The sequence below is a fragment of the Bubalus kerabau genome, chromosome 5 (assembly GCF_029407905.1).
Source record: "Bubalus kerabau isolate K-KA32 ecotype Philippines breed swamp buffalo chromosome 5, PCC_UOA_SB_1v2, whole genome shotgun sequence".
In the NCBI taxonomy this organism is placed as follows: Eukaryota; Metazoa; Chordata; class Mammalia; order Artiodactyla; family Bovidae; genus Bubalus; species Bubalus kerabau.
In genome coordinates, this window is record NC_073628.1 from 36408041 (window position 1) to 36433556 (window position 25516).

A 25516-nucleotide genomic window follows, 5' to 3' on the forward strand; every position below is an offset into this window, starting at 1 on the left:
TATTTTCCCTATCATATCCAGGAGTTGGCATTCCACTTTCCGCAAAAATATTTCCACGTGTATATGATTTATCCCAATGCCTGTTTATTCTCAAGATTTCTGATTTTTGAATACTCTAAAAAGAATAATTCATAATTTTATACTATAGTCCAAAGACTTTCCAATTCGGCCTCTCTAATATGTCCAAGGTTGTGATGACTTTTGAGTGACATAGTACAGTGGCTTTGAGGACTAGCTCCATCATCAAGTCACCTAGTGATTTGGACAAGTTATGCAAAGTCTCTGACTAATGGGGACCTTGTGAATTAAGGTTGGTGGAATCGATGCCACAAGGCTGTTATCAAGAGTATATAAGAATTCAGGAAAATGCTGGCACATGGAAACGATTCAAAAACACTAGCTTTTAAAAACATGTATATTATTACTTTCATAATACTGCTCCTTTTATGTCTGTTTTGTGAGCTGTGGGTCATTGAATCCAAGCTCATCACTACAATGAAAGCACTAGAAGGCTATGATTATACTGGACTCTTTCTGGATGCCTGAGTTCAAGGTAGAAGATTTCATGCCCTACTTACCTCTAGAAGTAATAACATATTTCTAGAGCATTTGATAGCAAAATTAATCATGTTAAAGACTTCAATTAAATAAAATTTAAGCAAGCGCTATTGTTTAAATTTAATATTTTATTAAAGCAAACGGTGTGGGTTGAGTATAAATTTAAGGGCATAATTAAGCATCCTTAACTAGTTCTTACTTGTATATTAAGTTGAATTGATTTTATGCCTTTTTTTTTTTCCAACTCTGAGCTAAACTTCATAGAGATAATTTAATCCTTTAATTATCTATATATTTAGATATATTATATTATATATGTATAGTGTCAGAAAAGCCTACTGATTTATTACTTTCACCTATCAATATCTGCTTAGGAAATTGTGTGGGAGTACACTTTTTCTCTCTTGCCTGGAAAATCCTATGGACGGAGGAGCCTGGTAGGCTGTAGTCCATGGGGTTGCTAAGAGTTGGGCACGACTGAGTGACTTCCCTTTCACTTTTCACTTTCATGCATTGGAGAAGGAAATGGCAACCCACTCCAGTATTCTTGCCTGGAGAATCCCAGGGACAGAGGAGCCAAGTGGGCTGTCGTCTATGGGGTTGCACAGAGTCGGACACGACTGAAGCGACTTAGCAGCAGCAGTACTTTTTCTCAAACCATAGTTAAAGTAATTCCTTAGTGTCAGCCCTGAACATAAGAACTTCTAATATGTGGAACACCCAGATGAAAAGTCCTTGTACCCTGTCTTATGTTAAATTCAGATTACATCTGCTGCCAAACAGAGCATTTATTCTTTACTCCTCAAACATACTTCTCTGGAGATAAAATTTGACCTGATTTGGAGAAATGACATTAAAACCTTAAAATTTTATTGGCTTAGAAATTTCTGCTTCTACTACGGGAGAGACACATGAAATTACTCGATAAAATTGTTCATTATAGCATTATTTTTAATAGGCTAAATGTGGAATCAATCTAAATGTGGATAAAACAAATTTTGGCATAGCCAAACAATGACACAGTAATACTCTTCAGCAATGAAAGGAAAAGAAAAAACTACAGACACATGTTTCAGCATGAACAAACCTCAAATGCTTTAAGCTAAGTGAAGAAAAAAAATTAGGCAAAACAACATATTCCGTTCTTGTGACATAGCCAGAAAAATGCAAGAGAGGTGAAGTGTGAGTAGTAGCTGCCTGGAGAAGGGAATGGGAATGGCGATTGGCTAAAAGAGGCTTTGGGGCTCTCTCAAGGGTGAGAGACACATCTTAAAACTGGATTCTGGGGATGGTTTCCTAAATCTCTAAATGTATCTTTTGAAGAGTATAATTCAGTGATTTGCAGTAAACTGTATAGCATGTAAATGCCTCAAAAAAGTATTTGAAACAAGCAAGTGGAAATTGTGCAACTGTAAAAGACCATATCTGAAATAAATATTCACTGCACAGGTATAATATGCAGATAAATATGACAGAGGAGAGACTCACTAAAGAAAGTTAATCAATGGAACTAACTTAAAGATAAAAACTATAGTATGGAAAAGTTATAACAAAGTCTTAGGGACCTACAGTTAATATAATATAACTTAAATCCAGAGGGCAAAGATCAAGGGAGTGAGGCAGAAATATTTCTGAACAGACATTAACTGACAATTTTCCAAATTTGGAGAAAGATGAAATTTTAAATTCAAAAAGCTAAGCAAAACCCAAGCAGGATAACTATAAGACAACTATGCTTAGTCCTATTCCCATAAATCAAAGAGAAAATCTTAAAAGACAACAGAAAAAGTTTACATGAAGCAGAGCAACCAGTTGAATGACCTTTTATTGCAGAAAGCAGTGGGGCAACATCTTTTATGAGCAGAAACGAAAGCGACAATGTCATTATTAAAAATAATAAAAACTCTTTACTCAGAACTCTGTGTCCAGTAAAAACACTCTTCAAGAATGAAGACAAAATGAAAACGTATATAGATACTGGCCAATTCACACTACAAGAAAGTCTATGGGATATTCTTCAGTTTGAAAGGAAATGATATCAGATGGGAATTCAAATGATATAAGTTGCAAAGGAATAAAGAGCATCATGAAAGATACCAGTGAATAAGTGTAAGATAGTACTTTTCTCTTTATTTCTTTAAGATGCATACAACTCAAAGGCAAAATATAACATTGTCTTGTAAGGTTGAATATAAAATGTTGTAATACCTACAACAACTAAAGCCTGAGGAATGGGAAGAGGACTAAATATATCTACATCAGTGCATTACATGATTGCAAGTTATATTTTATGTGAAATGATACAAATTATCTAAATAACCAATAAAATTAAGAATGTATATTGTAATTACTAGAGCAGTCACTAAAAATAAGGCAAAGAAACAAATCTAAAAGGACATAAATAAGTTAAAATAGAATTTTAAAATATTTACATAACCCAAAAGAAGTCAGGCAAAGAGGAACGCAGGAAAAGTAGCAGTTGAACAAACAGAAGATAGATAATATGAAGTTAGAAGCAAATCTACCCACATCATTACTCATTTTAAATATTATTAGGCTCAACATTTCAAACAGATTCAGATATTATCAAGCTGTATATGTTGTCTACAAGATATACTTTAAATATAATGACACAAGTAGAACAAAAATAAATGCAAAAATATCACACAAACACTGAACATAAGAATACTGGAATGAATATATTAATATCTGATAAAGTAGGTTCAAAACACAGAGTCAGTTCAGTTCAGTCACTCCAAAATATGTGTGGGGGTTCCTATACCAACAGGCAATTTAACACCAGCTGGGTCCCCCACAATCCAACCGAATTCTAACACTTCCTACCTGAAGACGGTGTCAGATCCTATAAGTTAAGGATTTAATCCTACAAAACAGCACCCCACCAATTTAAATGCCAGTTGCAAGTTCAGGTTTTCACTTGGGCTTCTGACCAGCTTGCTATAGATCAGAGGTCCCAATGACCTCCTCCTCGGGTTTGATTAATTTGCTACAGTGTCTCACAGAACTTAGAAAAACATTTTACTTACCAGATTACTGATTTATTATAAAAGGTTCTAACTCAGGAAGAGCCAGGCAGGAGAAACATACAGGGCAAAGCATGGGGAGGAACATGGGGAATCCATGTTCTCTCTCTGGGCATACCAGCATAAACCTCCACGTGCCCAGCAACCTGGAAGCTCCTAGAACCCTGCCCTCTTGCGTTTTTAATGAAGGCTTTATTCCATAGACATGATTGGTTAAATCACTGGTCATTAACTGAGGACTTCCCAGGTGGCTCAGTGGGAAAGGATCTACCTGCCAATACAGGAGTCTCAAGTTCCATCCCTGGGTCAAGAAAATCCCCTGGATAAGGAAACAGCAACCCTCTCCAGTACTCTTGCCAGGGAAGTGCCATGGACAGAAGCACCTGGTGGGCTGCAGTCATGGGGTTGCAAAAGACTTAGATGCTGGACACGATTTAGTGGCTAAATAGCAGCAGCAGCATTAACAATTGAACTCAATCTCCAGCCCATCTCCCCTCCCTGGATGGGAGGTGGTGTAGAACTCAAAAGTTTCCACCTACAAATCCCCTGGCTGGTTTTCTTGGTAACCAGCCTCCATCTTCAGGTGTTTTTCAAAAGTTACTTTATTAACATCACAAGAAACACATTTGTAGCTCTCCACACTTAAGCCAATTCCAAGAGTTTTAGAAGCTCTGTACCAGAAATAGGGGGTGAGGGATGGGAGTTGTTTAAAAAACAAATATATATGTTTTATTATCAATCACACTATCACAATAAAATATTCATGAATTGGAAGGCTCAATTTTGTTAGACTTTCATTTCTCTCAAAGTTCCAGGAGGCATTTAAAAAAATTTTTTTTATGGGAAGTTGTGTGTTGATAAACTAATTTTTAAATTTATATTGAAATGAAAAACACCCACAATATCTAAATCAACCTTGGAAAAAAGATGAATTAAATTGGAAGATTTACACTACCCAACTTCAAGACTTACTATAAAGCTACAATAATTTAGACAGTGTGATTCTGGCATACACTGGACAGCTCTAACAAATAGAATAGAGAATCCAGATATAGAGTTACCCTTCTATGGTAATTGATAATTTTTTGAAAAAATATCTAATGAATATAATGAAAAATGAATGAAATCTAATGAAAAAGAGAAGGTCTTTAACAAATAATGTTGGAATCACAGTGTTTTGATGTGGGAAATGAAATAAAATCCTATATAACACTGTATGCAGAAATCAAGAAGTGTCATAGACTATGTGTAACAGGTAAACTATAAAGCTTTTGGTGGAAGACAAAAAGTATTTTTATGACTTGAGGGTAGACAAGTGCTTCTTAGATCACCGAAAGCAATAAGCATAAAAAAATGATAAATTAGACTTCACCAAAATTTAAAACTTGTTCATCAAAATAAAGAAAGAAAGAAAATGAATAGTAAGCCACAGATAAGGAAAATCATTTGCAAAACATACATTTGATGAAAACTAATGGCCAAGACATATAAAACCTCTCCTCTTAGGTATTTACCCAGGACAAATAAAAACATAGCTGCAAAGGATTTGTGCAAGAATGTTTATAGCAGCTTTACTCCCTATGACTTAACACTGGCAACAGCCCTGGTAGCCTTCAATAGGAGTATGGATAAACAAGCTCTGAAATACTCATTTAATCGAATACTACTCACAAATAAAATTATTAATACACTCACCAACATAAATGAATCTCAAAAACATTCTTCTGAATGTATGAAACCTTACACAAAAGGGAACATACTACATTATTCCATTTATATGACATTAATAAACAGAAAGCAAATACGCGGTGTAAAGTTTAGACTATTATTTGACACTGAGAGTGTGGTGTGATGGGATCTTGATAGGAATTTTGGTTACCCAGGTGTATAGACTTGTCATTAGTTAGTGAAGTACATTTCATTGCTTATAATTTTTACATTAAAAATTAAACAAATAGAAAACTCTACTTGCACCGTGAAGTCTTTAGGCAGAAACGGGCTCATGTCTTTGTGAAACACATTGAAAGACTGATGAAATAGTAGATAATGGCATGGATATGTAGATATGTACTAAAGCAAGTAAACAAAATATTAATGGTAGAATCTAGGTTACTGAGTATACAAGTATTCACCATAATGCTTTTTTTTTTTTTTTCAACAGTGGTGTATGTTTTAAAGTTTTCATTTAGAAATTGTGGAGAAAAAAACAAACTATCTAAACCTTATTGGTCTTGTGAATCCTCCAACTTAGACTTCCAAACAAAATAATCAGTTTTAGTTCAGAAATTTTTAGGAAAGAAATAAAATTGAATGTGAAAAGCTATTCAAATAATGGGAATGTTTATAGGAACAAAACTATAGCAGAAGCCCTTAATTATAGGTTCATGAGGCCAGGAACAAGGTCTATATTGATCACCATGGAATTTCAGTTCTAACATGGTCCTGCGATTCCTACACTCTCCTAACATACTATTTATAACAAATCTCCAATATATTAAAAAATGCATTATATTACCAACATCACAAAATTTTGTAAAAAAGATTGTGTGGAAAAACTAATACAATTATGTAAAGTTTAAAAATAAAATAAAATAAAAAAAAAAGATGGTGTGGAGTTTCTGATACAAGGTCTTGTACATAGTATGTGCTCAATAAATATTAGTTTTTCTCTTTATAGCCAGGGGCATAGCCTAGGAGAGCATCCATCAGGGCAATTAAATCTGGGAGTGAGATCAGCTTGGGGTGGCCTATTCCAAACATTAGAAAGGGAGAGAGGAGAGGCAAAAGGCTTCACACACTGTCTCCAGAGTTTCAGAGTTACTGTTTCCTTTAACATCATTACATTAGTAGTAACAACCAGCAGATCAATATCTTGCCTGAAACATTTTTGTTGAACAGTGAATGTGTTTGGAGGAGGGCATAGTCCCCTGTTTCCCCTCAAGCTAGACTTTTGTCTATAGCAAAACAAAGAGTATGTGTTAAGAATAGACCTATACACCCAATTTCTATTATTCTTACAATCCATGGTGATCAGGGATCACGTAGTAATGTGGCAAGGAAAATGATGATGGAATAAAGATTAGCAGTGATTCTCCAGATGCCAATAACTGTGAACATTTAGGCTCTCAATCAGGGACTTTGTTTAAAAGCCCGCAGTTTAAGAGATGCCTATTAAGTCTCTTTGATAACTTGTGGCTGTAACAAGCAGTTTCTATAAACCAACAGTAGTCAATTTTTGGCAGGTTCAAAATCCTGAGATTAGAATTTTCAAAGGACTGGAAGAAAACAGTGCATTTCACCTACCTAGTCTGCCTTGCTTCCTTCATCTTCAGGTCAATTAAAGTCCACAAACACTAACCACCTCCTTGTCCAACGCAATGGGCTAAACGTCAAGTATTCAAGGTGAGAGAAGCATCTGCTCTCATGTGACCGGAGGAGCAGACCTACAGGGCTAATCATGCCACCACGTAGACTGGGGTAGGTGCAGGCATGATGGTGATGACGGTGGCAACGATAACTTTTATCTCCGGAATGCTTCCTACATGGCAGACATCGCTTTAGGTGATTGACAGGGATTAAGCATGGAAAAAGCAAGCGAGTTCCAGAAAACCATCTATTTCTGCTTTATTGACTATGCCAAAGCCTTTGACTGTGTGGATCACAATAAACTGTGGAAAATTCTGAAAGATATGGGAATACCAGACCACCTGACCTGCCTCTTGAGAAATCTGTATGCAGGTCAGGAAGCAACAGTTAGAACTGGACATGGAACAACAAACTGGTTCCAAATAGGAAAAGGAGTACATCAAGGCTGTATATTGTCACCCTGCTTATTTAACTTATATGCAGAGTACATCATGAGAAACGCTGGACAAACACAAGCTGGAATCAAGATTGCCGGGAGAAATATCAATAACCTCAGATACGCAGATGACACCACCCTTATGGGAGAAAGTGAAGAGGAACTAAAAAGCCTCTTGATGAAAGTGAAAGTGGAGAGTGAAAAAGTTGGCTTAAAGTTCAACATTCAGAAAACGAAGATCATGGCATCTGGTCCCACCACTTCATGGGAAATAGATGGGGAAACAGTGGAAACAGTGTCAGACTTTATTTTTCTGGGCTCCAGGGTCACTGCAGATGGTGACTGCAGCCATGAAATTAAAAGACGCTTACTCCTTGGAAGGAAAGTTATGACCAACCTAGATAGCATATTCAAAAGCAGAGACATTACTTTGCCAACAAAGGTTTGTCTAGTCAAGGCTATGGTTTTTCCTGTGGTCATGTATGGATGTGAGAACTGGACTGTGAAGAAGGCTGAGCGCCGAAGAATGGATGCTTTTAAACTGTGGTGTTGGAGAAGACTCTTGAGAGTCCCTTGGACTGCAAGGAGATCCAACCAGTCCATTCTGAAGGAGATCAGCCCTGGGATTTCTTTGGAAGGAATGATGCTAAAGCTGAAACTCCAGTACTTTGGTCACCTCATGGGAGGAGTTGACTCATTGGAAAAGACTCTGATGCTGGGAGGGATTGGGGGCAGGAGGAGAAGGGGATGACAGAGGATGAGATGGCTGGATAGCATCACTGACTGGATGGACGTGAGTCTGAGTGAACTCTGGGAGCTGGTGATGGACAGGGAGGCCTAGCGTGCTGTGATTCATGGGGTCACAAAGAGTTGGATACAACTGAGTGACTGAACTGAAGTGAGCCATACACCATTTAATCATCAAAACACTCTGTAAAACAATGTTGCTAATTACCGCATTTTTGCAGTTGGGGGAACTGGGGCATTAAGTTTTAACTTGAGCTAAGGTTGCCTAAGTAACAAGGGCAGAGCCAGGATTTTGCCTCAGTCTCTCTGCCTCCAAAGCCTGAAATGTTAAGGGGACATAGTAGAGGGGGTCATGGATTCTAATTGAGGATATTTCATGAAAGCTTTACAGAGGAAATAATATTTGAACAAGAACTAGGGGCAGGCAGTATTAGGATCTGGACCTGTAGAGATAATTACAGGTTCTCTGTAATAGAACTAGAATTATAGTTCTACAGGGAAAGGTGTGAAAGGCAGAATGAGTGACCTGAGCCAGGTCAGGGCTACTCAAAAGCCTCTAGCATGTGTGCTGTAGAGTTTTCATCTGCTTCTCAGAGTCAATCTCTGTCCCTCTCTGCCCTGCTCTGTGCTCTGGAAGGATGATTTCTATATACCTAGTCATTCAGACCCCCTTGCCTTCTGGTGTCCGATTTTACATAGCCAATGGGAAGCACCAGCATAAGAGTAAAGGATGAGAAGACAGAATCAGGATTCATTTTCTCTGCATCCTCCTGAGAGGCAGGATGTAGCAATGACTGTGCTCCTCTACCTAATGGTTCCAGAACTGCTCCCCGTCTTCGCTCAAACCTCCCAACCCCCACCTCTAGCAGGAGTTATCATAAATCTTTAAGTTAAAGGGTTCAGAGATAAGAAAGGAGGCTACAAACACAGAAAAAACCCAGATGGAACCAGCTAGAACCAAGATGAATAGGAATCTGACCTCCAGCAGACCCTGAGTCTCATTGAACATTGTTTTACGACAGAAGCATTTTAAATGATACGCCTACTGGCATATGTTACCAGACATTAAGGACTAAAAAAAGAAAAAAAAAGGAGGTGGCACCCCTGCCTTCACTGGAAAAACCCTATTCCTTTCCAGGTAATGCATCCGCCTCCCCATCATTAGCCTCACTCCTCCCCTCTTTGTCTTTACTCTTTAAAATTCAATCCCTCTCACTTGTGTGACAAGTTGATCTGTGTACTTAGTTCCCGATCTGTGTACTTTGACCACCAAATAAAGTCTGTGCTGTGTCAGTCTCAGCTTTGATTTCCTTATTCAACTGCTTGAACCCAAATGAAAAAGAACCCTCCCCTATAGAAGCAAAGAGCCTCCGGCTGGACTAGGACCTGAGCAGGGTCCCTGGGACTTAATTCGGGAGCATTAAGTCCACAGCTTCTGGCAGGCAACCTCTTTCCCACAGCTGCAAGTTTTCCAAGCTCTCTAGCCATGCTTCTCTAAATTGCCCATTTGCACGTTCTCTTCTGGAGGCTCAGGGGTAAAGAATCTACCTGCCAATGCAGCATGCGCAGATTCAATCCTTGATCCAGGAAGATCCCCTGGAAAAGAAAATGGCAATCTAATCCAGTATTCTTGCCTGGGAAATACCACGACAGACGAGCCTGATGGGCTACAGTCCATGAGTCTGACACAAGTGAACAACAACAAACACATTCAGTTATCCTTTAGAGTATGTCTGGCTTTCCTGCAGTGTGTTGCCCCAGGGAGCACGATTAAGGAGCAGAGGTCAGTCAGTGTGGAGAATGTACTAGAGACTGCCCAGCTCCAAGGAAATGTTGGAAGTTCATGCACCAAAATGATCAGGAGAGAGAAATGGAGAATTGAACTTCAGATCAGATCAGTTGCTCAGTCGAGTCCAACTCTTTGCGACCCCATGAATCGCAGCACGCCAGGCCTCCTTGTCCATCACCAACTCCTGGAATTCACCCAGACTCACGTCCATTGAGTCAGTGATGCCATCCAGCCATCTCATCCTCTGTCGTCCCCTTCTCCTCCTGCCCCCAATCCCTCCCAGCATCAGAGTCTTTTCCAATGAGTCAATTCTTCGCATGAGGTGGCCAAAGTACTGGAGTTTCAGCTTTAGCATCATTCCTTCCAAAGAACACCCAGGACTGATCTCCTTCAGAATGGACTGGTTGGATCTCCTTGCAGTCCAAGGGACTCTCAAGAGTCTTCTCCAACACCACAGTTCAAAAGCATCAATTCTTCGGTGCTTAGCCTTCTTCACAGTCCAACTCTCACATCCGTACATGACCACAGGAAAAACCATAGCCTTGACTAGACGGAGCTTTGTTGGCAAAGTCATGTCTCTGCTTTTGAATATGCTATCTAGGTTGGTCATAACTTTCCTTCCAAGGAGTAAGCATCTTTTAATTTCATGGCTGCAGTCACCATGTGCAGTGACCCTGGAGCCCAGAAAAATAAAGTCTGACACTGTTTCCACTGTTTCCCCATCTATTTCCCATGAAGTGGTGGGACCGGATGCCATGATCTTCGTTTTCTGAATGTTGAGCTTTAAGCCAACTTTTTCACTCTCCACTTTTGAGACGCTTTTGAGTTCCTCTTCACTTTCTGCCATAAAGATGGTGTCATCTGCATATCTGAGGTTATTGATAGGCACGTATATATCTAGTGTGGTTAGAAGGGAAAAGAAGAGTCTTCATTCATTGGATTTTATGATGACCTGGACTTGAAAGTTGACAAAGTGCAGGGCATTGGGAATGGCTTTGTGCAGTCTGGCTGGATGACCTCAGAGCTGCAGAAGTTATTCTGTGGACCAGCCAACAGGAAGCTGAAAGAAAGACTCTTGCAGCAGAGAGAGCTTAGCCAAGAGGGGCACACTGATTCACTCTATGCTCTATGTTTTCCATCTGGTTGTGGTTTAGTCACTAAGCTGTGTCTGACTCTTGCAACCCCATGGACTGTATGTAGCCCGCCAGGCTCCTCTGTCCGTGGGATTCTCCAGGCAAGAATATTGGAGTGGGTGGCCATTTCCTCCTCCATGTTTTTCACCTAGGGCATATCTCGACTCTTTCTGAGGGTTTCTAAAGAGTTCTGTAGTTTCCAGTGCTCTAATTTGTTTTTGCATCCTAAAAACAGCCCTGTGAAGTAGGAAGGGCAGATATTACACAGCCATTTCAGAAATGGGGAAAAATTGAATTTTAAAGTAGGAACTTGACTCACTTGTGACAAAATAGTGAATCAATCAAACATCAGGATGATAACTAGGAGTTCCAAAGCAGTACTTCTGCTGCCTCCAAGCTGCCTGTTTTTCGAAAGTCTTTAGAGTGACCCAGGAGATGGTGGGTAAGTTAAAGTTCAAGGGCTCTGCAGCAAAAGCGAAGTGAAAGTGGCTCAGTCATGTCCAACTCTTTGCAACCCCATGGACTTAGTTCATGGAATTCTCCAGGCCAGGATACTGGAGTGGTTAGCCTATCCCTTCTCCAGAGGATCTTCCCAACCCAGGAATTGAACCGGGTTGTCCTGCATAGCAGGCAGATTCTTTACCAACTGAGCTATGAGGGAAGCTGCAAAAGTATTGAAATGCAAATAAAGGGGGCGCTGCTCCACTTTCTGCACTGAGATGGTAGTTCTGCCCCCTTAAGGAACTCTGATGATGATCAGATCTTGAAAGGGGTTGAATTCTGAAAGCACTGAAGTCTCTGAATCTCAGTTCAGGAAAGGGACCTTTGAGAATACAAAGCTAATAGTAATAACAATCATAATAACAATCATAATGTTGGTTTATATAGTTAGGGGAGACCCCACTCCAGTACTCTTGCCTGGAAAATCCCATGGATGGAGGAGCCTGGTGGGCTGCAGTCCATGGGGTCGTGAAGAGTCGGACACAACTCAGCGACTACCCTTTCACTTTTTACTTGCATGCATTGGAGAAGGAAATGGCAACCCACTCCAGTGTTCTTGCCTAGAGAATCCCAGGGACGAGGGAGCCTGGTGGGCTGCCATCTATGGGGTCACACAGTGTCAGACATGACTGAAGTGACTTAGCAGCAGCAAGAATTTGTTCTTTAGGAATTTGCCATGCGCAGTGATTTAGATAAAGACAAGAAAGATAGCTGCTCTGAGATTAAAGAACTCAGGAAAAGAAACAGTTATTCCAAAAAGCTGTTCATTTTCTGAAGGAAAAAAAATAAAAGCTGTGCTAGAATCTTGTATCTTCTATTGTAACAAGTTAAAATTAAGGGTAAGGGGAATGGCATTTCTTTTCCAAACAGTTCTATGGAATTCAGTTATTAATGAAACAAGCAAATAAGTTAAAAAAATAGAGTGATGGGACAGAGAGATGCAAGTAAATACTCAGTGACAAAAACATATAAAAACCTCATAGAAAACAAGTTAGAAGACTTTTCTGTAATACAGGGCTTCTGAGAACTGTTAAATGTCGATATCCACTGAGCAGGGCATAGTATAAGTGATTCTCAAATTTATTTGCTCCTGTTTTATAGAACATAGTTTAGGAAATGATAAATAGGTCATCTTTTGGATCCTGGAGGTCATTTTTTAATTGCAGAATGGGAATGGAGGTGCTATTTAATATTGGTGAGCTGTTTTTTTGTGTTAAGCAATGCATAGGCACACTTGCACACATAATCATTATTAATTTTTACCAAAGCTCTTCAAAATAGATTTTATCAGCCCAAGTTTGCAGATGAAGACTCTTGAGCTCAAGTAACTAATTGGCACAAAGTCACATAACTATTGAGAGGCCAGAAATGGTATGATACTTGTTGTATAAGATTTTCTGTTAAATATTTCCAAGACCTCAGAATAAAGTACCTTGCTATGCCATATAGCAGAGCTGGAACATTGATTCCTTCTTGTATAATATTATTAAAAATGTAAGTGCCAGAATGCCAGCTTTTTGTGCTTTATTCTCTAGCCTCTAGTATGCATTCAGCCCAGACAGGATGGAGCAGAGATACATCCTGTAACCTTGACACTCTTTTGGACTTTCCTTTTCACATCGCTGTCTGTAGGCTATGGGCTCCTTGAAAGCAGCAACCATGACATATTCTTCTTAAAGTCTTAATGTTAGTACAGTAGTTGGTGCTGTTTGCAAAACGAATGCCTCAATTTTGCAGGTCAAACCACAGGGTCAGTTCTTCCTTACTTCCACCCAAACCGCCTCTGCAGCCTTTACAGATGAGTCTCATTTTTGTTTGTTTTCACGGGAGTCCTGAAATAGTTGGTCACTCACTTTCTGATAGTGGCTGTTTCCAGAGCAAAAGAGCTTTACTGCTTCTATCCCTTCAGCTCTAAATGAGAAACACACATGGCTTCATTTCAGTTCAGTTCAAACCAAATCAAATCCAAGTCTATCCAATAGAACCCAGTACAGTCCAGCATCACCTTGTTCCTTATTTGAACCTATGCTAGTCTGTGACTCCCCCAAAGCAAGCATTTTATCACAGCTGTCTCCCCAGATTCTAGCACAACATATGGCACTTAGTAGGCCCCACAGTTATTGAATGAATGGGGGAAAGCGTGAATGAATGCATATACAATGGGCTTAGATAAGGGGCAAGCACTGAAGAAAAAAAGCAAATCACTGTTACATTCCTGGATGTTCCACTTTCTAGCTGTATTATCTTCAGTGAGATATTTAACTTCTCTGAAGTTATTTTATCTATAAAATGGTGAAGACAACACTAAAAAAAAGAGTTGCTGTTTGTGTTAAATGGGTAACACAGAGAAAGCATGAGCATGGGACCCGGCACACGGAGATTAGCTGTCGTTGCTGTTGATATCGCTAGAACAAACTACATTTGATTTGAAGAACAAGTGAATGAACAAATGAGTATGTGTTAATTGTCTGGGTAAATTGAGGCTGGCAGTCATGGGCCTGAAGATTAAATCTTCTCCTTGAGTTCTGTGTGGCCTTGGGAAAATCACATGCTCTCTCTGAATTATTTTCTCATCTATCAAATGAGACAAATATTATCTACATTTTGGAGTTTCTGTTAGATTCAAAGAGTGCATGAAAAATACACAATCAATGATAAAAATCTAGAAAGATCTAAGGAACTGCTGTTACTTTCATGTATCTGGCGCCATCCATTAATATGTCTGAGAGAGTTGTCAGAAACACAGAAATAAAATCAGACTTATTCATATGGATTAAAGACATATTTTAAGTTAGTTTTAAAAGAGATGAATATACACCTACTTTCTCCTATATAGTATTTGTGAGAAGAATGATATTTTACATAGTGAAAAATATCATGACTGATGTCCATAAAGATTGAAATACCAATAAGATGCGTGAAATAAAATTTCAGGGTTTCGTGTTGTTGTTTCCTGACTTGGGACTTGCGCAGGACAGCTGGCTACCTGTGAACCATTGTCATGTCCTCCCTCTGGTGGTCAGCCTAGGGTGCCAGGAAGAAACTGACATTGCCTTCAAGGCTATGCTTCCAATCTGGGTTCCTATGGAACAATGAAGGTCTAAAAATGAGGCCAAGAATGAATGTGTTTGTATCATTTTCCGACATTACAATGAGGGAAACCAAGTGATTAAATTTGTACGGTGCCTTGTAGTCAATTAGGAACTGAATTAATGTGTGATGATTTGATATTAATCAAGACTTAAAAAAAATAACTATATGGATGCCCTGCCTTACACATATTTTAATAGAAATCTTCCCTTTCTTCTTTTAGCTCCAATTTCTTCACTGATAAAACAGGCATTGTAATGTTTAATTCCCTGGATTGTAGTGAAAATAATGAGAGATGCATATGTATTTAGAACTTACACAGCACCGGGATGTGTTACAATAATGACTAACTTAATTTGCAGTAATATTCACTTGATTTGAACAATATCCAACTTTATGGATGAGGAAACTGAGTTGTAGAAACTTCCTAATTTATCTAAATTCAGAAACCAGTAGGGGTAGAACAATTAGCAAAGAGCTTGATGGCGACTAGGCCAGGGGTAAGGGACTGTGTTCTCTCTATGCCCGGCTGATGTCCTAAAGTCTCTCATTTCAAATGACTGTATCTTCACTTTCAAAGAATGAGAATGTCAGTACCATCTAAAAGTAAGAGAAAATGACCAAACTCACATATCTGTTTCAGTTACATTTCTTGGATTAATTCAGACCCAGTAGCTTCTCAGTTTGAAAGCTCACTGGGGGCTTGATTGGAGGAACCACAAATGAACAGAGCATTTTTTTCTGCTTGGCGCTGGCTATCTCAAAAGCCCAGCCTGCAGCTGGGACTCTGGAGAATAAGGTTCAGCAAGGTTAATGATGGTGACCAGGACTTGCATTCATGTCTGTCTGGCTACAAACCTCATAGTCTTTCCATTAAAGCACAATAAATTATAAAAGAGGCCAAATGGGTCAGTCAGAGGCTTTCAATTCTACACGTGGCGTTTCTGCAATTCTCACTTGACAGATAGTGTGAACCTACTTATTACAGATTTTGTTACTGATGCTAAAGCTATTAAGATGAATAAAACTGTCCTTCAGAGCAGAATTCTCAAGTTATCCTCTAGTCGAAGGGTAGAGATTTTCGGTCACTTTCTTCTTTAGCTCTCTCAACACTTTAGTCCTGAGGACATTTGCACAGTTGATTCAGTCAAGAGCAGCTCTGCACAGGCAGGAAAAGAAGACTTTTGTGTGTCTAGCAGATGGGTTCTGGCATCAGTCAACTGATATCTGATTTCCAATGTCTAGAAAGATGCTTAGCACTCCCATATCCAGCAAGGTAAACTACCCCCCTGCTCCTTATTTCTTCAACTTGCCTTTAGCTTTCGTTTCCTGAGTATAGTCCAAGAATCTCACATGAAGCCAAAGCCCACATCCCACATGACTTGGGCAAGACCCTCTTCCTCCTCACAGCTTTCTAGCTCAGGCTTATATAAATCAAAGAGCCTCTTGATGAGTACCAAAGAGGAGAGTGAAAAAGCTGTCATAAAACTCAATATTCACGAAACTAAGATCATGGCATCTGGTCCCATCACTTCATTGCAAATAGATGAGGAAAAAGTGGAAACAGTGACAGACTTTATTTCTTGGGCCCCAAAATCACTGTGGATGGTGACTGCAGCCATAAAATTAAAAGACACTTGCTCCTTGGAAGGAAAGCTCTAACAAACCTAGACAATGTTTTAAAAAGCAGAGACATCGCTTTGCTGACAAAGGTCTATACAGTCAAAGCTATACTTTTGCAATAGTCATGTTTGGATGTGACAGTTGGATCACAAAGAAGGCTGAGTGCTGACGAATTGATGTTTTTGAACTGTGGTGTTGGAGAAGACTCTTGAGAGTTCCTTGGACTGCAAGGAGATCCAACCAGTCCATCCTAAAGGAAATCAGTCCTGAATATTCATTGGAAGAACTGATGCTGAAGCTGAAACTCCAATACTTTGGCCACCTGATGGGAAGAGTTGACTCATTGGAAAAGACCTTGATGCTGGGAAAGACTGAGGGTAGGAGGAGAAGGGAGAACAGAGAATAAGGTGGTTGGATGGCCTCACCGCCTCAATGGACATGAGTTTGACAAAGCTCTGAAAGGTATTAAGGACAGGGAAGCCTTGTGCACTGTAGAACATGGGGTCACAAGGAGTCAGACATGACTTACAGCTGAACAGCAGCAGCAAAGTCATGGAACCTGACAAAATGCCCTCCATATTGGATTGCACATATCATCCTGCCTTGTTTCTATTGCATAACAAGTTAACCATGAATGTAGGGGCTTCAAACAATATAAGTTTGTTATCTCCTAGTTTCCATGAGTTGTGTGTTCAGCATATTTTTCCCTGGATCCTCTGCTCAGGTCTCATAGCTGAAATCAAGGTGTCAGCCAGCTGCTGTCTCATCTAGAGGCTCTACTAGGGTAAGATCTGCTTCCAAACTCAGGCAGGTTGTTGGTAGGCTTTCTCGTGGCAGGTGTGGGAGTGAGGGGCCCGCTGTCTTGCTACTGTGGGTGGAAGATCGTCCTCAGCCCCAAGAGGCCATTCTCAGTCCTTGCTATATGAGCCCTCTTGGTTCAGCAGTAGCGAACTTCTTAATGTCAAATCCTTTCACAATTCCCATCTCTCTGCCATCCTGTTCTGTGACCAGCCAGAGAAATCTTTCCACTTTCAAGGGGCTCATGTGATTAGACAATGAATGCCTATCCAGGCAATCTTATTTTATTTCATTAAAATTTTTATTGATATGCACAAAGAGAGACAGAGAGAGCACAATATATATCTATAAATATGCTAGAAAAGAAAGGTGAAATATATTATCATCAATGTCATTAAAGGTTATGAGATCATGGGGGAGTGTTTTTTTCTCTAATTCTGTAATTTCTACATTTTATAATAATAAGCACATAATTTGTAGGAAAAGTTTAGAGGCTTCATGTCTTTATTCATTAAAAAATAAAATTTAGGAATGGATTTTGCTAAAAATAATCAAGGGCTATAGTCTCCAAATACATTTGTTCTTGCATAACTAAGACATTAAATATACAATATAAATACACTATATCAAGGGCCAGCTACCATTTTCCAAGGGTAAGTAAAATTGCCTGATAAAGATTTCACTGGTATGTCACACAGCCATTGGAAGTTTATGTTGCTATAATAAATAACTCCAGAATCTCAGTGGATAACAAAAGAGGTTTCTCATTCCTAAAGTGTGGCGTCACTTCATATGAGTCATCTCCTTATTTTAAGGCCAGTGGTGCCTTGTAATATAACCTGATAATGAAAATAAAAGTACAACCTAGACAGCATATTAAAAATCAGAGAGATTACTTTGCCAACAAAGGTCCATCTAATCAAAGTTGTGGTTTTTCCAATAGTCGTGTTTGGATGTGAAAGTTGGACTATAAAGAAAGTTGAGTGTCAAAGAATTGTTGCTTTTGAACTGTGGTGTTGGAGAAGACTCTTGAGAGTCCCTTGGACTGCAAGGAGATCCAACCAGTCAATTTTAAAGGAAATCAGTCACTGAATATTCATTGGAAGGACTGATGCCAAAGCTGAAACCCCAATACTTTGGCCACCTGATGTGAAAAACTGACTCATTTGAAAAGACCCTGATGCTGGGAAAGATTGAGGGTGAGAGGAGAAGGGGACGACAGAGGATGAGATGGTTGGAAGGCATTACTGACTCTATGGACATGAGTTTGAGTAAACTCTGGGAGTTGCTGAAGGACAGGGAAGCCTGGCATGCTGCAGTCCATGGGCTCACAAAGAGTAAGACACAGCTGAGTGACTGAACTGAACTGAACTTATTCATAGTACAGGGGATTCTGTTGGGCATGTACATCAGGGATCAGGAAACCATTCGGAAGAGATTAGAATTCTGCTCGCCACACATCTCTCCCTTGAGTTCCTGGCTGCCGTGTCCCACCTTCCAGTTAAAACCCTCAGAGAATGATGTCATACCTCAGAGAATGATGTATAGAACAGTCTTATGGACTCTGTGGGAGAAGGAGAGGGTGGGAAGATTTGGGAGAATGGCATTGAAACATGTAAAATATCATGTATGAAACGAGTTGCCAGTCCAGGTTCGATGCACGATACTGGATGCTTGGGGCTGGTGCACTGGGATGACCCAGAGGGATGGTATGGGGAGGGAGGAGGGAGGAGGGTTCAGGATGGGGAACACATGTATACCTGTGGCAGATTCATTTTGATATTTGGCAAAACTAATCAAATTATGTAAAGTTTTTTAAAAAAAAAACCCTCAGAGAATGATGTCATACCTCATTCAGAACAAATGCATGATCCTTGGCACGCACCCTGGAAACCTGAGATCTGGGCAGGTGTCTCCCAGTAGGAAGGAGGCTTCCAGGGGCACATCATCCCGTAAATGTAGTGCAGGCTTCTCCCACTTCTCTCCTGTCCTGCACATGCCATGTGCCTCACAGCTGAGCCACCTTATACAATGATGGTCAGGCATACAGCAGCTAAACAGAGTACAGCATGGCAAAGCCTATGAGTGTGTGCTTAGTCCCTCAGTCGTGTCCAAATCTCTGAAACCCCATGGACTGTAGTCTGCCAGTCCTTTCAAAGGACTATAGACTGTAGCCTGTTGTCCTTTGAAACCCCATGGACTGTAGCTCCTCTGTCCATGGGATTTCCCAGGCAAGAATATTGGGGTGGGTTGCCCTTTCCTTCTCCAGGGGATCTTCCCAACCCAGGGATCGAACCTGTGTCTCCCACACATCCTGCACTAGCAGGTGAATTCTTAACCACTGAGCCACCTGGGAAGTTGTACATGACTTACATAAGTGAGGCCTTGATATATACAGTGGAGGGAGCTGTGGCTTCCATCTGGTAGAAGGGAAGCTGGGTAGAAGAAAGTTCAACATAAGAGTGACAGTTGTCATGGAGTTGACAAAGGATTAGAATTGTATTAGAAGACAGAAAGGGCATGCCAGCAAAGAGTCAGGGAAGGCCCAGAGTGCAGGAAGCAGTAGTGAAGGATTTGTCTAGAGTGAATGGAAATGATTGTTTGGATTTAAGACTACATGATGGATGGGGGTATTAAGAAAGAACTTTTGTATCATAGTCAGATGGGCATTTAACTTGGAAGCAATGTAGCCACTGGTTCCCAAGATTCAATGTGTTGGGAGAATAATCATCCTAGAGACAGAGTGGGTTGGTTTAAGATAGGACTATTCAGAAAGCTGAGGCAATAGGCCAATGAAAAGGCAGTGCCTGGGGGGACTGCAGAAGAGAAGAATGGTTTACAAACTACTTTAGGAGGTAACAATGAGGCTGAACATGAAGGTTACGAGTGTGAAGGCTGAGTGTAGGCAGTTAACTGTACTTCACAGTTTTATATGCTATGTCACATAAATCATTTTATTTTCTCCTGCAAACTTTGCATCTGTCTGTCTGCCTTCCTCAATGATCTATCACCTCCACACTTTCATCCTTCAAGTGTCAGAAACAATATTTCACCATGGCTAGGTTCACTTCCACATGGATTCATAGCAGGGTGAACACTTTTTCCCCTTCAAGGACCAGAATTACTATCCCTCTTCTTACTGCTAAGATATACCAGGAAGTATAACCTCTAATGTGTCACTGACATTGACTATCTCTTCCCCAAGTTCTCCAATGAGGTCATTGCTTAAGAAGCATCTGCTCATGATTTTCTGACATTTGCTTCACCCTGTGTGACAAAAATAACATTGATATCTGTCAAAAAGCCATGTGTTGGAAATCTAATCTCTGGTGATAGAAGTCAGAAGAATGGTTACTCTTCAGGGGTTACTGACTGGATGGGGACAAAAAGGAGCCTTCTGGGGTGCCAGAAATGTTCTCTGTGTATCTGGTGGTGGTTCTATGGCTGCGTTTACTGTGTAGAAAGTCATTGCGTTGTGCCCTTAAGACACATGCACTATACTGTATATATGTGAATTTATGCCTCAATAAAAACAAATGAAGAAAAGAAAAGAGAAGCATATGCATGTGTCATTCCCAAACCGTATTGCTCAGAAGGTGGTTTTCATGACCTCCTTTACTAAACAATGGAGGTTCAAGGTTAAGTGACTTCCCCAAAGTCACACAGATAGCCAGAGGCAGGGTCAAGATGCAAGTCCATGGTCTCATTGCAAAGGCTGTGCTCTTTCAACTACAAGACTAAGGGCTTTCTAGACTTACTTCTGCCCTGGACTTTTTTCCCTCCCTACTATACAATGATCTCTGACTACGGACAAGTTCCACTACTGGCATGTTAGACTTGCTGTATTTTCATATGGTTGGCTTCTGGGGCCATGAGGAGGCCACAGGCCCTTGCCCAGGAGCAAAGTATTATCTTTGATAAAAAGCAAAGGAAAAGCAAGCCAGGAACCAGGCAAGCCAGGAACCAGGAATCCTGAGCAAAGGGCTTAGATTGTCACTGTGGATGACACCACCTCTTCCAGGGTCTCTTTGGCTGAGCTCACTGGAGGCAGAGGAGGTGGCCTTTGCCTCATGAGCTTGGGAAGACCCTGGTGTCAAGCCATAGTCTTCAAATGATTGGACTTTATCTAGCTTATTTTCCTTTGGGACTCCTTTGGTAATGTTTGTCTAAGTGTGACAAAAATCTCTTGAATCCCATCTCTTTTTTTCCAACAAAACAGATTCCTAAGTCTCACTTCAGACCTACATAATCAGAATGTCTGGAACCTGGAGCATTTTAACAAGTTTCTCCCGGGGACTCTTCTAGTACACAACAAAGTCTAAAAGTTACCAACTTGGAGTTTAGAATAGTGGTTTTAGACAGGCCGGCTTCAAATCACCTCTGCTCAGGGGTTCACCGCAGAGACTATCTTAAAAGGGAAGTAGCTCTCCCCTGAGTTCAGAATGGGGAGGATTATAGTATGAAAGCCTGGAGGGAACCTGTAGAGGGTCTTGGAGGTCAGGCTCTTGAACCTGATACAGAGACCTTTCAACTCATTTTAAATATGAAGATCTGGATTTCTTTTTTTTTTAGAAACACAATGTACAAATTTATGCTTTTAAGTGTTTAGTTTGGGACAAACATAGTGTCATGTAACTGCATATAGTCAAGATATAGAACAGTTTCATCATCTCCCTCCAAAATTTCCCTTGTATCCTTTTGTAGTTTCCTTCTGTCCCCACCTCTAGTCTTTGGCAACCATTGATTTGTTTCTGTCTATCTAGCTTTATATTTCCCAGAAGGATGACATTCCATGTCACTAGAATCATGTAGCCTTTTGAGCCTGATCTCTTTCACTTTCTGAGCATAATGCATTTGCTGATATATCATCCATGTTGCTATTTGTTTCCATAGTTTATTCTCTTTAATTGCTGAGTAGCGTCACATTATATGAATATAGTCCCGACAGACAAATGAGATAACATTCTGAATGATGAACACAAACAATAATGATATGAGAACACAGAAGACTGAGCCTTGAACCTTCAATGATTTCAAGAATAATCCCTTTTCTCTGTGCCCCAATCTCCCCAGAAATAATCTTAGATTGTAGTCAGGATTAGATGGGTAATATTTGTGAAATACTTGGCACATAGTACATACTATTTACAAATTTTAAATAAACAAATAGACCAAACAGTTTAGAGAAGGGATCTAGATAGTAAGATCTAGAGGAGGAAGAGCAGAGTGTGTTTGGAGCTGTGTTCAGGTCATTTTTGGCAGAAGGAGAAGGTATAACGGGAAAGGCTACAGGCTTTAGGGGTGGAGGACTAAATGCTGGAAAGCACTGCACACCATTCTATGGGGCTGGGCCTTATCCAGAGGGTAACAAGAAGCAATGAAAGGATTGTAGGTCAGGCAGTAATTTCTAAAGACACCAAAGAAGCCAATGAAGATTTTGTGTGTGTGTGGTTTTATCACTGACAAATACCAGTGGCTGAAGTTAGAGGTGAACTATATTCAATATCCTGTGATAAATCATAGGGGAAAATATGAAAAATAATGCATATGTGTATAACTGACTCACTTAACTATATAGCAGAAATTAACACAGCTTTGTAAATCAACTATATTTCAATAAAGTGAAAGTCGCTCAGTCATGTCCAAATCTTTGTGACCCCATGGACTGTATGGAGTTCTCCAGGCCAGAATACTGGAGTGGGTATCCTTTCCCTTCTCCAGGGGATCTTCCCAACCCAGGGGTCAAACCCAGGTCTCCCTCATTGCAGGCAGATTCTTTACCAGCTGAGTCACAAGGGAAGCTCATATTTCAAAATACAATAAATTTTAAAAAAGGATTAAGCAGGTAGAATCAACAGATCTTTACAACATGCTGTTAGGGGTAGAGAAGGCTGGGTTCTAAGTAAGATTCTAAGGGCTAGAGGAGCCATTCATTGGTGAAGATAAGGAAAGAAGAACAGGAGGGGGCTGTGGCTAAGATGGATAACGCACTTGGAACCTAATTTATCTAGAGAGTCTGGTGACGATGTTCACTGAAGGACCTGAATGGATGGCCTTTTTCTGGGTTCACCAAGAGCAGAGGAGAGGTGCTGGGACAGGAGCTGTCAGCTCTGGAGGCTGAGTGCTAGAGGCTCTTGTTCGGGGAATAAGCCCAAAGCTGGCTGGAGCTCAAAACAGAGCAGTGAAGTTCAATTAAGCCAAGAAAAGGTGGGCTATGGAGAGGGAAAACTGAAGATCTCAGCAGGTCATGGAGCAATCAGTACCCACCATGTCCATTAGTTCCTCCTGAGGATAGCAGTTCCATGAGGTTGGTTCTTTCTGATGAGTCATTTCAGCTTGAGACATGGGTCTCAAGACGAAACAAGCCAGCTGCTTGTCCTAGATTGATTAGGCCAGGGTCTGACACCTGAGACAATGATGTAGCACCTGGAGATAAGGTCATTACTCTTCCTCATCCCCACCACCATCCCAGTGTAGCTTGGGAAGAAAAACATGTCACTAAGGATGTTAGATGGGCTTCCCCTGGTGGCTCCTGGTAAACAATCCATCTGCAATGCAGGAGCTACAGGTAATGAGGGTTCAAGCCCAGGGTCGGGGAGATCCCCTGGATGGCAGCCCACTCCAGTATTCTTGCCTAGAGGATCCCACAGACAGAGGAGCCTGGCAGGCTACAGTTCATGTGGTTGCAATGAGTTGGACATGAAGAAGTAACTTTGCATGCGTACAAGGACATCTGATATTAGATAGCAACCTACGTAATCCATTCATGTCCTCTCTAGTAAAGGATAAAGAGACAGCATGCATAGGTGGGGTATTTTAAACCATGCTAAGCTGTTCAGGAAAAGAGAAGGCCTAGAGTGATTTTATACTGGAGAATATGACACCCTGTCCTACCTCACACCCTCTTGAAGGCTTGTGATCAGTCCCATTATTATCCACTTTTGTCTGAAGAGCAAACCGAGGCTCAACATGTAACACTGTCACAAAAACAACAACAAAAAACAACAACAAAAGAACAACAATAAAGAAAAACTCTTACACTGAGTGGCTGGAACTCATAGTTTGAGGCTAAATTGGCTATTTTTCTCTATTCTACATGGCCTTGCCAATACGTTGATAAATATAATTCAATCAGCAGTCTATGATAAGTTTTATTAAAATGTCAAGAGGCTTACCAGTCAGAATGAAAATGCAGGATGAAAAACATGTTTGTGGATTTTACTAAACCCTCCACTGTCAGAATATAATTCCTACTGTTCAACAAATCCAGGCTCACTCATCTCTTATTCTATTGTGCTAAGAACACAAAGTGATAGGAGAAATGTTTTTCTTTTTCTCTACTCAAGCTTTGAGCTTAAAACTGGACACAGTGTGCAGCTTTTCATTCCAAAGCCAGGCAATTTGATAGCTACCACACAGATGTATTTTGCTACATCTAAAGTCTTATCCCCCAAGTTCAGAACAACTGCCCACTTTCTGCACTAAAAGTTTATCTGCTTGTTTTTCTTTCTCTGCAAAACCCACAAATCATAATAAACACTTTTTTTTTTTAGTGGAACCACAATAACTCATCTCTGATTTTTAGAAAAATAAAAGTAAGGCCAGACAGACAGAAACGGGTTCTTCCATTATCCCTCTTTATCCCACACGGAGGCTTTTAGGAGGGAAAAGTTGGCATTATCAGAAGCCTCAAAGGCACACCAGTGGCCGGGATGCATATCAAGGAACAAAGTGAAATCTTTCCTGAACAAGAGATTATCAAATTACAGACCTGTCACCAGCGCTTCCTGGGAAGGGTCAGCACCTTCCCTCTTTCCCAACGAAGACTGCAGGGCTGGCAGATGGATACCACAGTTAACTAAGCAGCTGGTCAATAACAGAACCGGCAGAGGACAAAGGTTGTCCTTTGAAGACAATGAAAGTGCTTTGTAATACACTTCATTTTTTGGCCTATTCAACAGCTCAATGGGTCTTGCTTTCTTTTCTTTTTCCTTCCTTTTCCATTTTCTTTCACTAGATGAAACTGGTGGTGATTCTCAACTCCAATTTAAAAGAAGAGGCGAGCTGACACCAGTTAATGATGTCCATATGGGTTGCGACTTGTTGTGAATAAAGAATAGAAAAGGGAGGGGGAGGGAAGCCAACTGATGTATCAGCCTCCTGCAGATGACGAAGGAAGCCCAAATCAATTGTCATTAACTAATTACCCTTCTCCTTTTGTCAGGATGAATTGGGTCATCCAACCTGTTTCCAAGTGCATCAGGTGAATTGCATTAAAAAGGATAAACAGCACTCTTTTCTGTACACTCTGTTGAAAATCTTAACAGCTTAATTTTTGTTCTGCTGATGAGAGAGGCAATGCTGGGTAGTAATTAAGGGCTAGGTCTGGGACTGCTCGGATTTGAAGTTTCCTTTATCCCGTCCTAGTGCT

The 25516-nt window shown here is 40.4% G+C and overlaps 1 long non-coding RNA gene across 1 annotated transcript in view; it reads right to left on the reverse strand.

Moving 5' to 3' along the window:
• Positions 1-25139, reverse strand: part of LOC129652635 (uncharacterized) — an 83938-nt gene extending 58799 nt beyond the window's left edge. Inside the window, exon 1 of the long non-coding RNA XR_008714630.1 lies at positions 24857-25139. This is a non-coding gene — a long non-coding RNA (uncharacterized LOC129652635). The remainder of the gene's footprint in view (positions 1-24856) is intronic.
• Between the last annotated feature and the right edge of the window lie 377 nt (positions 25140-25516).